Raw genomic sequence first — 15600 nt, 5'->3', positions numbered from 1 at the left:
CGCTGCAAAAAGAAAACGGATGCCCTGCCCTTCAGTCGGGTACCACCGACACCAGGGTTCCCCAACTGGTGGCCCGCAGGCCGAATTCGGCCAGCGGATGGTTTTCTCCAATTGATTGTAATGTAAGAAATCTGTTCCAAAGTATTCCCACGTATAATAGAGAGACACATTATCATATACAAATGTAAGCAAGATTTGAAATTATTATATTTTAGTCAAACATATGTATTTGGCCTTCTTGCAGTCAATTTGCAGTCTACAAATTATTTGAAATTATAAACTAGGTGGTTCGAGCCCTGAATGCTGATTGGCTGACAGCCATGGTATATCAGACCGTATTCCACGGTTATGACAAAACATTTACTTTTACTGTTCTAATTACGTTGATAACCAGTTTATAATAGCAGTAAGGCACCTCCCGGGTTTGTGGTATGTGGCCAATATACCAGCCTCACCATGGTGTGATCATGCTGTTTGTATGTGGTTGCTATGAAAGTGAGTCCTTTGTGATGTTGGTGAGGTATGTGCATGAGGGCCAGGTGAAGACTGTGTTATTAGCAAATGTAATGATACCTCATGGAAATGCCGAAACAATCACAAATGTCGTTCTAGCAACATTCGTATCAAAGGGTTTTGATTTTAAGAAGGTTGGACTGGGCAGCAATGGTGCAAGTGTCATGACTGGAAAACGCAGGGGGTGGGTCAGAGACTGTAGGAGATAACCTGTGGTGCGCATTGTGTTGTGCTTGTGGCCTCAGATGCATCAAAAGGAACAGAGAAAATTGCCCGATACAAAGCAACCCAGTGCTGTGAGGTGGCTGACCCTATCCAGAACAGTCGAGGGAATTCACTCCAATTGGCCTGCGCTGGTGATGGAGATGGAAGAGGGCGCGGCAACAAAGAGAAATCTAATCGCCGAGGTCCTGCTGAAGCGAGTCAAGACCGAGAGCTTCGTAGCAATAACCCACTTCTTGCTGGATTTGCTTCCAATCGTGGATAAATATGTCCGTTGCACACATCAAGCCGATGGTTGTGGCAATCAGGGCCACCATACAAGATCTCCACCAGGGCCACCCTACAAGATCTCTCTGAAAACCAGCGAGTGTATGAACGACAGCTCATGAATGAGACTGCTGCCAACCCTGGTTACTACAAAGGCCACAAACTCCTCCTTAGCAGTGATGGCAATGTGAGCTCGCACAGGCGAGTGCGCACAGACTTCGCACCTTGTCCAGGGCCTTTCCAGGGCCTCAGATTTGTAAAGGATGATCTGAGCCATCTCTCTTGCATGGACAAACTTCTAAACCCTGCCAATCTACCAAACAATGTCATCGACCTTACCCAGCATGGAGCTCCCGAACTCGACCGTCTATGCAATATCTACAAAGATATTCTACCAACCATTGTCCTGCGCCAGGAAATTACCCAGGCAAAATATGTGTTTATGCTAAAATGTTATTGTTTACAAGGCAATTTGTAAACATCGTTTAATTAATATTATGATGAATACAGTTTTGTGCATGTTTTCTCTTTCCCATGCGCCTCACTCACACACCAGTGGTGGTCAGTGCCGTTTAAGATGAGGGAGGACGATAGCATTTTTATGAGCATTATAATTCATATTCCATTCACCAAGCTCAATGTAACGTCGATAGGCTTAGGCTACTATCCCCGTTTCGTTCTGTTTGCTTCCGTTTAAGAAACATGTTTCAACAGAATCAGCAGAATGAATACACCCCTTATCACATGCAAACATAGTTCACTTTCATAGCAACCACATACAAACAGCATGATCACACCATGGTGAGGCTGGAAGACAGCTAGTCTTCTCCTCTGGGTACATTGACTTCAATACAAAACCTAAGAGGCTCATTGTCCTCACCGCCTTCCATAGACTTACACAGTAATTATGACAACTTTCGGACGACGTCCTCCAGCCTATCAGAGCTCTTGCAGCATGAACTGACATGTTGTCCACCCAATCAAAGGATCAGAGAATTAATCTAGTATTGAAAGCCTAAACTACAGCTAGCTAGCTAGCTGCTAAAATATCGCTCAGATTATGTGATGTGATTATAATGTTTTCACATAGCACCCTCTTGAACTGACCCATATTGTCCTGCTTTCTAGAACACTGAGTATGTATTTATCATCCTTTTGTTTAATTAGAACGCAGGTGAACTCTATTAAAGCGCAGATTTTTTGAGGGTCTGCGTTTTGAAAATGCAGACTTTTGAAAGCTAATTTGAGCCCTGAGAGTCCGTGCAATTTATTATGTGACTTGTTCAGCAAATGTTTACTCCTGAACTTATTTAGGCTTGCCATAACAAAGGGGTTGAATACTTATTGACTGAAGACATTTCAGCTTTTCATTTTTTATTAATTACTAAACATTTCTAAAAACATAATTCCACTTTGACATTATGGGGTATTGTTTGTAGGCCAGTGACAGAACATCTCACTTTAATCCATTTTAAGTAGAGGCTGTAACACAACAGAATGTGGAAAAAGTCAAGGGGTGTGAATACTTTCTGAAGGCACTCTACCCCGCCGGCGCAAGGCTCTTCTTTGTGGAGAAGAAGGACAAAACCCTGCATCCGTGTACCGACTACCGGGGCCTGAATGACATCACGGTTAAAAACCGTTACCCGCTTCCACTCATCGCCTCAGCTTTCGAGGCTCTCCAGGGGGCTACCATCTTCTCCAAGTTGGACTTCCGAAATGCCTACCATCTGGTACAGATACGGCAAGGGGATGAGTGGAAGACAGCCTTTAACATGGCTAGCGGACACTACGAATACCTGGTGATGCCGTTCGGACTGACCAACTCTCCTGCTGTGTTCCAGGCCCTGGTAAACAACGTTCTCCAGGACATGTTGAACCGGTTCGTCTACCTTGATGACATCCTCGTGTTTTCCCACTCGGCTCAAGAACATGTCATCCATGTCAGACAAGTCCTCCGGCTTCTTCTGGAGAACCAGCTGTTCATCAAAGCTGAAAAATGCAAATTACATCGCTCCACCATCTCCTTCCTTGGGTACATCATAGCTGCAGGCAACATAAGGATGGATTCTGAAAAGGTGATAGCGGGGTGGTTTGGCCGCAACCCACCTCCAGAGGGCAGCTGCAACGCTTCCTGGGGTTCGCTCATTTCTACCACCGGTTCATCCGGGGCTACAGCAGCCGGGCCCCCCCCCCCCCTGTCAGCGCTCACCTCTCCCAAGGACCCGTTTACGTGGTCTCCAGCTGCAGACCAGGCGTTCTTGGACCTAAAGCACCAATTCACTACCGCCCCCATTCTAATCCATCCGGATCCGTCCCGGCAGTTTGTGTTGGAGGGTTGATGCCTCGGATGTCGGAGTGGGGGCTGCCCTGTCCCAGCGTTCGGCCCAAGACCAAAAGCTGCATCCCTACGCTTTCCTCTCCCATCGTCTCAACCCTATGGAAAGGAATTATGACGTGGGTAACTGGGAACTACTGGCAATGAAGATGGCGTTGGAGGAGTGGAGGTACTGGTTAGAGGGGGCAGAACATCCATTCATAGTATGGACATATCACAAGAACCTGGAATATCTCCGCACCGCCAAGCGCCTCAACTCTAGGCAAGCTCGATGGGCCCTGCTGTTCACCCGATTCAACATCCACTACCGCCCGGGGTCCAAGAATTTGAAACCGGATGCCTCTATAGCCTCGTTTCTGGAATGGGCTCATTCCTCTTGACTGGCCTGCCATCCTGGCTCCCGTCGGACCCTGGCCTTTGTACAACAATGTTTTTGGTGGCCCACCTTGGTTCCTGACGTCTCCGCGTTCGCCGCTGCCTGCACTGTGTGTGCCCAGAATAAGACTTCTCGGCAAGCTCCAGCTGGCCTCCTTCAACCACTTCCCGTCCCTCACCATCCCTGGTCACATACTGTATATCCCAGGACTTCATCACTGGTCTTCCCCCGTCTGATTGCAACACGGTTATCCTTACCGTGGTGGACCAGTTTTACAAAGCCACCCATTTCATTCCTCTCCCCAAGCTACCCTCAGCCAAGGAGATGGCCCAGCTCATGGTGTAGCACGTCTTCCCGGATCCATGGACTTCCGGTGGACATGGTCTCCAACCGGGGTCCTCAGTTCTTGTCCCAATTCTTGTAGGAATTCTGCACGCTCATTGGGTCGTCGGCCAGCCTGTCTTCCGGGTTCCACCCCAAGTCTAACGGCCAGTCGGAGCGAGCCAATCATGACCTGGAGATGACTCGTCGCTGCCTGGTCTCCGCCAATCCCACCAACTGGAGCCAGCAGCTTGTGTGGGTAGAGTACACCTACAACACCCTCCCTTGCTCAGCCACTGGTCTCTCACATTTTGAGTGCTACCTGGGATATCAGCCCCCGCTCTTCCCGGAGTACAAGGAAGAGGTCAGCATACCCTCGGCCCAAATGTTCGTTCGCCGCTGTCGTCGTACCTGGAAGAGAGCCCGGTCGGCTCTTCTCAAGACCACCTCCAGGTATCAACAACAGGCGGACCGCCACCAGACCCCAGCTCCCCGTTATCGTCTCGGGCAGAGGATATGGCTGTCCACTTGGGATCTGCCCCTCCGGGTAGAGTCCTGCAAACTGTCCCCCTGTTTTACCGGCCCTTTCTCCATCTCCAAGATTCTTAGCCCCTCTGCTGTTCGTCTTCTGTTGCCCCGTACCCTCCGTATACATCCCACTTTTCATGTGTCTAGGATTAAACCTATGTCTCACAGCCCTTTGTCCCCTGCCGTCCTGTACCTGCCTGACTCTGACCTGTTCACAAATCTATGCCTGTCCTCGACCTGCCCTTTGCCTGCCCCGTGTCTGCATCTGGGTCATATCCTGAGTCGTGATAACATAGTGATGACTATATTGAAATAAGATTGAGGTAACAACCTTTTAGTCAGGTTAAGTGTTACTATAATGTCATTGTTTACAATGCTGGTTGAAATTAGATGAAAACAGTACTTGGTTGATTGCTCTTTTCAAATACAATGTATTTTCCACATTGATTCCATATCACAATACATTGACAAATTGCATTGAAACAACATTGATTCAACCAGTGTGTGCCCCAGTGGGTAGTTGCTTTTACTTTTGTTTTGCTCTTTTCTATCTATTTACATTTCTTTGTATATATCCATAAAAAGTATGCTGATTCATGATTTCGGCTGGCTGAGATAAGCTGTCTGTTTCATCCTGACATGTTATGGGACATGCAATTCAAAATTAAAACAAGGCAAAAGTAAACATGTCATCCACCACAAATTATGTATCGGCCCCCTTAGGCCAATCAGTGTAATTTTGTTAATGACGGATCTCTATGGCAAGATGCATCATTCACCCAAGTTTTGTCCAAATCGGACCAGCGGAGTCAGATATTGCATGTGACCAATGTACTTACAGTTGATTACCTTAGCGCCCCCCTTGGGCCAATTAGTGTAATTTTGTAAATGCCGGATCGCTATGGCAAGACGCATCATTCACTCCCGTTTTGTCAAAATCAGGCCACTGGTGTCTGAGATATCGCGTGGCTTGGCTAGACTCATATCCCTGAGCATGTGTGCCAAATTTCAAACAGATCAAGTGATATAAACATGTGCCTGTTATATCTCCACCGTGTGGTCGATATGAATGTTCTTGCATATGTTTAGTTTGGACAGTGTTCGCAAAATGTGTACCAAATGTTGTTACAATATGAATATCATTGACTGATTTTATATGCAGATTTATATGCATTTACAGTGGGGAGAACAAGTATTTGATACACTGCCCGATTTTGCAGGTTTTCCTACTTACAAAGCATGTAGAGGTCTGTAATTTTTTATCATAGGTACACTTCAACTGTGAGAGACGGAATCTATAAAAAATCCAGAAAATCACATTGTATGATTTTTAAGTAATTAATTTGCATTTTATTATTTTTAGACCCACCTGTTGTATACATATCCATATTTCAACTTCCTCTTTGCATGTTATTGCTATTTCCCCTTCACATTAAGGCAATTTACCTATTATTTAGCTTTTATACTTTTTACAGTGAATAGGCCAAAAAAATCCATATTTGGTTTATACACAGAGTATGTTTTTCTGCAGAGAATCTCTCTCCTCAGAACTAGGTCCTGTTCTTATAGATTTATAGAGATCACAATGTTGTATATGTGCCATTTTGGCATCTGTTGACAGCATTTGGCGGCGCCATTAAAGTTACTGTCACGAATCCCGTTTCCTGAGTCTGGTTTTTGCCTGTGTTCTGTTCTGGAGTGTTTTTCCGGTGTCCTGGAACGCACCCTGGCTGGTTGCCGGGCGTTTTAGCTAGTTGGGAGATCTCAGATTACCCGCACCTGTATCCCATCAGCTATCTGTGCACCTGGTCCTGATCATCATCTCTCCTCTTCATAAGCCCGGACCTGACATCCATTCCCTGCCGGATCGTTAGCCATAAACAGTATGTTGTGCCAGCGTGTCAGCCTCCAGCTTGATAGTATTTGTTTTGTTGTTTTGTACGTCTTGCTTGCCTTAAACTTACCCCCGTTTGTTCTGTCTTCAGTTATTCACCCGGATCACTTACCCCATTCCTGCCTGGTCGTCGGAGGCTTCCGCTACTCCTTTGGACCCACCTATTCACTCCCATCAACTCACCACCGCTGCCCGTTACGCTACCTGGATATTTCTACACCTTCATATTCACTTGTAAATAAATACTCACCTTCTTCCTACTCTCCTTGTCCTGGTCTGCTTCTGGGTTCGATTTTGAAAGAACGTGACAGTTACCTCCACTTTAAAGTAGTACATTTTCTTCTTCTGTTGATGTTAGGCAAAAAAATCTGCTATTACCAGTGATTTAGCTCCACTTGAACTGCTGGAGATTTGAACCAAATCTTGTTTGTCATTATTTTAATGTGGCCACTAGCCATTTACAAACTAGGCAAACCAATTTGAAGAAGAAGACAATCAATGCTCTGATCATTGGCTGATCACTCCCAACCCATAGGGATCCCCATCCTATTGACAACTTTAAAATAATGGAAGCCCTCAATGGCAATTTCGCTGCAAAAACGGGTTATTGCTAAGTAGCAATCTTTATACGTCTCCATGGTCCTGTTGTAGAATGGATGATAATGGGTTATATATAGGACTGTGACAAAACCATAAATATTTCCAATAATAGTTCAGTATGTTTTAGATGCTAAATCCTAACTTCCCATTGACATCAATGCATGACTTAGGGGAAATGCAACATAAGCAAGTAATTCAACTAATTTGAAAGATCATATCGAGCCAAGAAGCCAATAGACGGTCACGCTATCCTACTGCAGAACCTACCAAGCAAGATGCAAAACGTCTCAGAGTGTCTCGTTCGCTGCATCAGAGATACATACTTTCCTACTGCAGAACCTACCAAGCAAGATCCAGAACGTCTCAGAGTGTCTCGTTCGCTGCATCAGAGATACATACTTTCCTACTGCAGAACCTACCAAGCAAGATCCAGAACGTCTTCGGAGACTCTCATGCGTTGCGCTAGCCTTCACTGTACCAAAATCATCTGTTAGCTCCGTTCACAGGCCCAGGCATCGAGGCCACTGCGCTGATAAGCGGTTTAAAAATAAACAGCATCTTTGAATTGACATACATTGTATCCATGCTTGCCCTAGTTAGGGGCATACAGTATGATTCAAGTGTGAGGGTTTTATAGTTTAGTTGTTACTGGTACGGATGAATCTATTCATGGTGTATGCTAAGCTGTGGAGCGCAGGTGAGCGTGGGCTGGCTGCTGGTAAATGGAGGGTGGAGAACGAATGGCCTTAAGGTATATGATTTCTTCTCCACCTCCGACCTGTTGAACTCTATCGATTCAGAGAAATGCTGTTTGGCATAAAAAGGAGCCAGGGTGCTTTTTGAGTTGAGCAGTTCAGAGTTACATAATACATTGATTATCAAATCCCTCCCTTTGCAGCGCTGGCTAATTTAATCACACACTGCATATGGACTGAATTATAATGACCCATGCATTTCTGGTTAAACACTAACATACTCAGAAATATTAACGACTGATTAACTAACCCTGATATGTCTTATATTTGTAGCAAGGCATATTTCCTATTTCAAATATACTTGCAAAATCACACCAATCATGAAGCACTCAAAAACAACAGTGTATACCACCAAAGTTGGCTTTAAAACACATATAACACGTTACAATATAGGTTTTCAAGATACTTATGTGACTTACAATCGAAGCCCATGATGACCTTATGTTAAATGGAAACAAATCGCCTTTTCCCTATCTTGCTTGTATAAGCAAATGCCTCAACAGGCCCAGAGTAAAATGTAGATAACCTAGTATTATTTATTTCCCCTAGGGCAGCGCAGCAACCATTACTGCCCACTCACGTGCGAGCATCAAGCTTCATCTAGCAACCAGTAGAATCAAACCGTCTTGTCATGGTCGCTGTGTGCTCCGTTGCTTCTCTTCGGGACAGTCACTCATTTTAAAGGCTGGCAACAGATTTACAGGCATGCACACAAATTCCAGGTATGAGGGAAGTTTATTATTTAACTAGGCAGGTCAATTAGGAACAAATTCTTATTTACAATGACGGCCTACCCCGTCGCTGGGCCAATTGTGCACCGCCCTATGGGACTCCCAATCACAGCCGGTTGTGACACAGCCTGGAATCGAACCAGGGTCTGTAGTGACGCCTCTAGCACTGAGATGCAGTGCCTTAGACAGTTGTGCCACTTGGGAGCCCTTAATTATTCCTCTGTTACCCCCTCTCCCTTCCCCCTCAGGCACATGCAAGCCCCCACACCTCAGCAACCAATAAATGACTGGGATGATATGAAACAGCAGTATTTGTATTCCAGTTACTAAATAACAGGCGGGCTACAACAGCTGTTAGCACTAGGCCAAAGTTTTGCTAATGGCCCAGACCCATGTCACCATGAACTGCCATGTGTTATTAAAACAGACACGGTTCCCTGAAGTGAGCGGATATGTGATGCACCGTTTTCAATGCCCCACCTTGTGACACAAGCACTTTTTCAGGATGGATGTCTTGATTGTAATAGCACAGGCTATTCAATGAGAATAACCTGTATAAACAGAGGTTAAATAATGAAATAAATCAGTGTTTTGGATTATGTTGTGTTGAATAGAAATGAATGGTAAATAATGAATTGTCTCATTTTGAAGTCACTTTTATTGTAAATAAGAATAGAATATGTTTCTGAACACTTCTACATTCATGTGGATGCTACCATCATTATGGGTAATCATGAATGAATCGTGAATAATGATGAGTAAGAAAGTTACAGAGGCACACATATAATACCACCCAAAAAATCGAACCTCCCTTGTTATTGGTAATGGTGAGAGGTTAGTATGTTTTAGGGGTAAGAACTTTGTTCCTCTGTAACTTTCTCACTCATCATTATTCACAATTCATTCATGATATTATATTCTTATTTACAATAAAAGTGACAATGCATTATTTACCATTCATTTGTATTGGACACAACATAATCCGAAACACAACCAAAACATTCTGCAAATGCATCCAACAGGTTTGTAGTCAAAAGTTTGATGTAGTCATTGTGTGCTAGGAATATGGGACCAAATACTATAATTGAACTTGTCCAAATATTTATGACACCTTCAAATGGGGTGACTCGATACATAAAGTGCTTTCGTGTCTAAATTATAAAAATATATTCATGAAACTACCCTCAAATAAACGGTGACATTCTGTACTGTCGCCTCATATAACACATTTGATCTCGAATTCAAAATGCTGGAGTATAGAGCCAAATGAAACATTTTCGTGTCACTGTCTAAATAGTGTATTATTCTGTGTTTTGTGTGACTGTTCTCAATGCGAGGTTGTTAGTAGTAGGGCGCCTAGGATTGCAACATTCCGGTAACTTTTCAAAAATGCAGCGATTTTCCAGAAATACTGGTTGGAGGGTTCTGGATTTTCTGCTTACTCCCTCCAGTTTCCAGGATTCTTCCAACTGGGATTTCTGGAAACCTGGGAATTTTTTGGAAAGTTACAACCCTAAAGGGACCCAGGTAAACTTTCACGTGTAACCACAAATGAGTGTCTAAAGCAGAAGGGACTGCAATGAGCTTGTCAATGCATTGTCAGTGACAAATGCCGTCTCTAAGAGATGTGTTATGACAGTACAAACCCATTCATGTGGTCTGATGCGCTGTGAATCGTATACTATTTTATACGTGTGATCACACACAGTAGATGGGAAGGCCCTGAGAACAGTTAGATAGGCTGGGTGGCAACACCCTATCTGAACACTCCCAACCTTACCTGTCATAGGGTAAGAGCAGTAACAACATTTGATTTGATTGTCTCAGTGTGTTTTTGCATGAGTGTGTTGGTGGGATATAAGAGAGACAGAAAGAGCAGGAGAGAGAAAGAGAGGAGAGAGAGAGGGGGAAGGAGATGGGGAGTAAGGAAAGGGAGTGTAAGGTAGAGAGGCAAGAATGTGTTGGAGTCTCCTTAGCCTATCCCTCTCCCCTCCCCCCCTTGTCCTACCCCTTCAGACACTCCCTCAAGGCCACCTTTTTGTTCCCCTGCCTGCAGTGTCATTTGCATAGAGAGCTGAAAAGGGAGTCGGGCAGAGTAGAGCAGGTGAGAGACGACCAACGGACAGAGAGGACCCCTGGGCAAATGCAAACACCTCATGCCACTGTGAAGGCTTTGTTAGAGCACACCTGCAGCTTGCTTGACTTCCATTCGTTTAGCTTCCAATGACCAGGGAATACTGTAGCTGCAAAGTGATCCCCACAATTCACACCTCCTCCGTGGGACCCCCCCAGTCGTCCAACTTGGCCTGACGATGTGTTTTTGTCTACAGAAGGAAGACTCGATCAGGAAATACCTGTAATACACTAGAAAGAGAAAGAGGGTCATCTGACAATAGTATCACTATACAGGTAAGAGGAAACTTCAGCAGGAACTTTAAAACGTTTGCTGACCTAAGCTTATATGTATAGAGTGCAAACATATGAGATTGTCCCAACGGATACAGGATAAAACACGTTGTTTTATGTTTTCACATGTGGATCAATTAACTTCATATCAGAGCAGGTTTTCTGAGGAGAACTGTATGCTGCTGCACACCTCACGTTTCCGAGGATCAAGTTACGTTTACTTTAGAATTGGAGAACAGGTAGAGCAGCAATGGAAGAGAAAGGCAGTTGAACTGTCTATGCACCAGCTGACCTCAAAATACACACAGCTGAAGAACACAAAGGCCACGCTCAGGGGTGGACAAGTCATCTGGCATTTCGAGCATTTGGTGCCAGATGGGCTGGTCCATTTTTAGCCGAAGTGGACATGTAAAAAAAAAAAAGAGCTAAATGATTATTATCTGGCTAATAATGGAGGTCTCAAGGAATAAAATGGGCTGGTGTGGGAGCCTCAAGGGAAAACAATTGGCTGTTGTGGGGGCCACAAAGGAAAAAAATGGTCTGTTGTGTTAGAAATTCCAGAGACGATTTCTGGTCCCAGTCCGCCTCTGGCCACGCTAGTCAGTTGAAAACAACAGCTGCTGCCCTAAAAAGTCAACACATAACTCTACCTGCTTTGCTTTGTAGAATCGTAGGCACTGCAGCCTACTGCACTTAGCTTAGCTTACCATTCAAAAAGGAAGACTTGGTAACACTTTAAAATAGCTATCATGAATAAGCATTGATGAACTATTTATAAACTGTTAATAAATACGTATTTAATTAATTGTAAACATTGATACACATGTATAAAGATTTATTCATGAAAGACATCAAATGTTACCAACGACTTTAAACAAGCTAAGATTCCACTCTGAGAATCTGAAAAACACAACACTTAACAACACAAAATATCTCAGCTCAGGCAGCATGAATAGATTTGGAGGCAGTCACAAAACCGGGTCACTCGGCTAAAATGTCGATAGGGTGAAAACGTGCCGCTGATAGCCAAAGCGGGTCGTATAGATAGAGACAGGGCAGGCAGGGAGGAAGGGTTGAAACTTCAGGGAGCACCAGTCTGCAAGGCAAAACAAAGGCTCTCATTCCTCATGTTCCTGTGGTAGATAATCAGGTCCGACTTGCCTGACAAAGATTATATTAATGACTAACTGTCAGTGGTCCCACACACTAAAATGTGCCCATAAGCACTGATATGTGGTCGGTGTTGTGGTTTGTTGACTGTTAAATAAACCTGATTGTTCCAGCTAGGAGTTAGGGAGGGTAAGCTGATCTTAGATCTGTGCTTTGGTGGTAACTTCTACCTGAAGTGCAAACAGTGGATTGGGATCGTGGGAGGTTAACAGTGGTATAACAAGTTTAACAAAGGTTGGAATTAAACACATAGGCCACAGATAAGCTGCAGATATTCTCACTTGTTCTACTTAGTTGATTGTTTTACATTGTTTCCAACATCAGAGCAGTTGCATTGTAGTTTGCGTAGGAATTTAGGGGATCCATCAAGACTTCTTTTGGGGGCCTCCAATTGTTTCTGTGTCTGAAATGGTGGTGTGTGTGAGAGAGAGAGGGAGATACTGTAGATAGAGAGAGAGACAGGAGGCCTGGGCAGAGGCTGGCTCTGCAGGAATGCCAACAGGTAGATGGAGCAATGAGAGGACAGGAAGAACAAGCAGACACATTGTACCAGCCGGCTGGCAGAGCTGGCAGAGCTGGGCCCGGACAGAGAGGGGTAGGGCTGCTGTGTGGCGAGGAGGAACACATGCAACTCACCCCCCCCCCCCCCCCAACCTCCTCAACACAGCTACTGTATCACCTGTCCTGTACCTACTAGCTACCTACCTATCCTGCATTAGAGGAACACAGGTGTCAATCACACCCAAACCAATACCAGCAAGTTTGTCATTTGTCAGGAAGTGGCATATGTAGTTACAGTGCCTTCAGAAAGTATTCACACCCCTTGACTTTTTCCACATTTTGTGGTGTTACAGCCATGATTTAAAATGTATTATATTGAGATATTTTGTCACACACAATCTCCCATAATGTCAAAGTGGAAATATGTTTTTAGAAATTTTACAAAGTAATAAAAAATGAAAAGGTGAAATGTCTTGAGTCAATACGTTATTAACCCCTTTGTTATGGCAAGATGAAATAGTTCAATAGCCCTTTGAGCATGGTGAAGTTATTAATTACACTTTGGATGGTGTATCAATATACCCACAAAGATACAGGTGTCTTTCTTAACTCAGTTGCCGAAGAGGAAGGAAACTGCTCAGGGATTTCACAATGAGGCTGATGGTGACTTTAAAACATTTTAATGGCTGTGATAGGAGAAAATTGAGGATGGATCAACAACATTGTAGTTACTCCACAATACGAACCTAATTGACAGAGTGAAAAGAAGGAAGATTGTACAGAATAAAAATATTCCAAAACATGGATCCTGTTTGCAACAAGGCACTAAAGTAATACTGTAAGAAATGTGGCAAAGTTATTCACTTTTTGTCCTGAATACAATGTGTTATGTTTGGGGCAAATCCAATACAACACATTACTGAGTACCACTCTCCATATTAAAAGCATAGTGGTGGCTGCATCACGTCATGGGTATGCTTGTAATCGTTAAGGATTGGATTGACTCAGGGTATACAATACTGGATGGCTAATGGCTAATGGTTGTGGTACAATAGTGGTGGTGCTATAACACTATCTGTCTGTTGATCAGACTGATGGTTGGCTGGGTGACTTTGAGGCTCTGGCCAGAGGGAGGTCCCTGTGAAGGGTGCTCATCCTGACGTCTGCGAAAACCAGGAATAACAAAGAGCTCTGTGTCCATCCCTAGTACTGCCTGATGAGAGTCCCACATAACTGTTCCCCACTCACTAGAAAGATGAGTTCAACAGCTGGGCCTCATTCAGCCGGTGCACAGCGTTTGTGAAATGCTCAGATATAGATCATATAGGTTTCCTGATCGCCCTCGTAAAAGAGGTTTCTTAACTCAAGGGTCTTTCCTGGTTAAATAAAAGTGAAATAAATGATATATTTGATGTAGAACAAAAATGCCTCTGACAGGTAGAATGACCAATTGTGTCAGCTCTATTCATAACATTTCTATCGACAACGTTTCACAACATTTCCCTGATGAACATTGCCCAGGGGATGCAAGAGGTTGCCTAATGACTTTACAGTGGGTTTAGTTGGTAGTAAGCAATAATGTGCAGTACCAGTCAAAAGTCTGGACACACCGACTCATTCAAGGGTTTTTCTTTATTTTTACTATTTTCTAAATATAGATTTTTTTTCAATATATTTTTGTAATGTTTAGCTCACGTAATATTAGTTAAAAGTATGCATTAAAGTGTCTGTAATAGAATACATTTATCAATGTAAATGTTTCCAAAATCTTTTCTTACAATAGATGAGTACCAAGATGGCTGCACGGTGGCTTCAATACAGCGCCCCAATATGAAAGAGCTGAAATGTGAGTGGTTCTGAACACCTCCCGAGTCCGTGTTTCAGCTACGGACTTTCTGTTGCCCTGGACACGCCCATAGCAGCCACACGCCTCTGCTGTGCTAAAGCACAGTTTGTGAGACAACATGCCAAAATAGGTTGTTCTCACGGAAACATCTCCAAAGTCCAAACGGTTTGAGCTACAGACAATGACCCCATCATGGAAAGCTTAGACACTCACGAACACGCTCGAGTTGTCCGTTTTGCTCGATGGTCACATCCACACAGGACTCATTAGAATGGAAGGGGTTTTCTCCATAGAAGATCTTAAAGAAGTATTGCATTGTGATAATTAGGGGGTTCAGCAGAAAAGCTGGCGAAAGCCTATTGTATATGTTCCAGTTCATTATTATTATGTTCCTGTTTTGGTGAAAAAAATGCTAACTCTTGTGAGATGAAAAGGCCCAGGACTGTGCAACTTAGCAACATGGTAAAGACCCAAGTTCGATACCATGCCAATTGGCCACATGGTGGCACTATAACAAGCAGTTGAAAACGCTAACTTTGAAAGGTCAGCCGCCGCACCCGTGTGACCTAGTGTCATGTAATTTATTCCACAGGTCCCTCTGCTCACAAGGGAAATATTTGCCTCAAGAAGCCATCATGGATTTGGTGAAAAACACGCTACACCTCTGACACCGAATGGCTGATCTTGGCAAAACTTGATATATGGCATCTATGGACAAAGGACTGCAAACACACTATAATCCAGACTAGTGCGTCAAACAACTTAATATGTTATGTCAAACTGACCAATGAACATTCACGTGGGCATGGTCTGCACATAAATGCATATAAATCAGTCACGGATAATCGTAATGTAACAAATCTTGGTGCATGTTCCAAACACTGTGAAGACTCAACATATGCAAGCACATAACGGGCAAATATCTTGATCTGTTTGACTCAAATTTGGCACATATGCTCAAGGATATGAGTCTAGCTAACCTGTAAAATATGGTTGAGTTTGGCCACATTGTGGCACTGTTGGATAGGAAAAACCATTCATGCAAGCTCATTGGCTCATATTGTTTCAGCTGGAGTTTTGGAGAATTTTGTCCCGATCGGTCCAGTGGTTCTGGAAAAGAAGACGTTTAAAG

This window comes from Salvelinus namaycush, chromosome 16 (assembly GCF_016432855.1).
Source record: "Salvelinus namaycush isolate Seneca chromosome 16, SaNama_1.0, whole genome shotgun sequence".
NCBI classification, from domain to species: domain Eukaryota; kingdom Metazoa; phylum Chordata; class Actinopteri; order Salmoniformes; family Salmonidae; genus Salvelinus; species Salvelinus namaycush.
Note: the sequence above shows the minus strand (reverse complement) of the source record.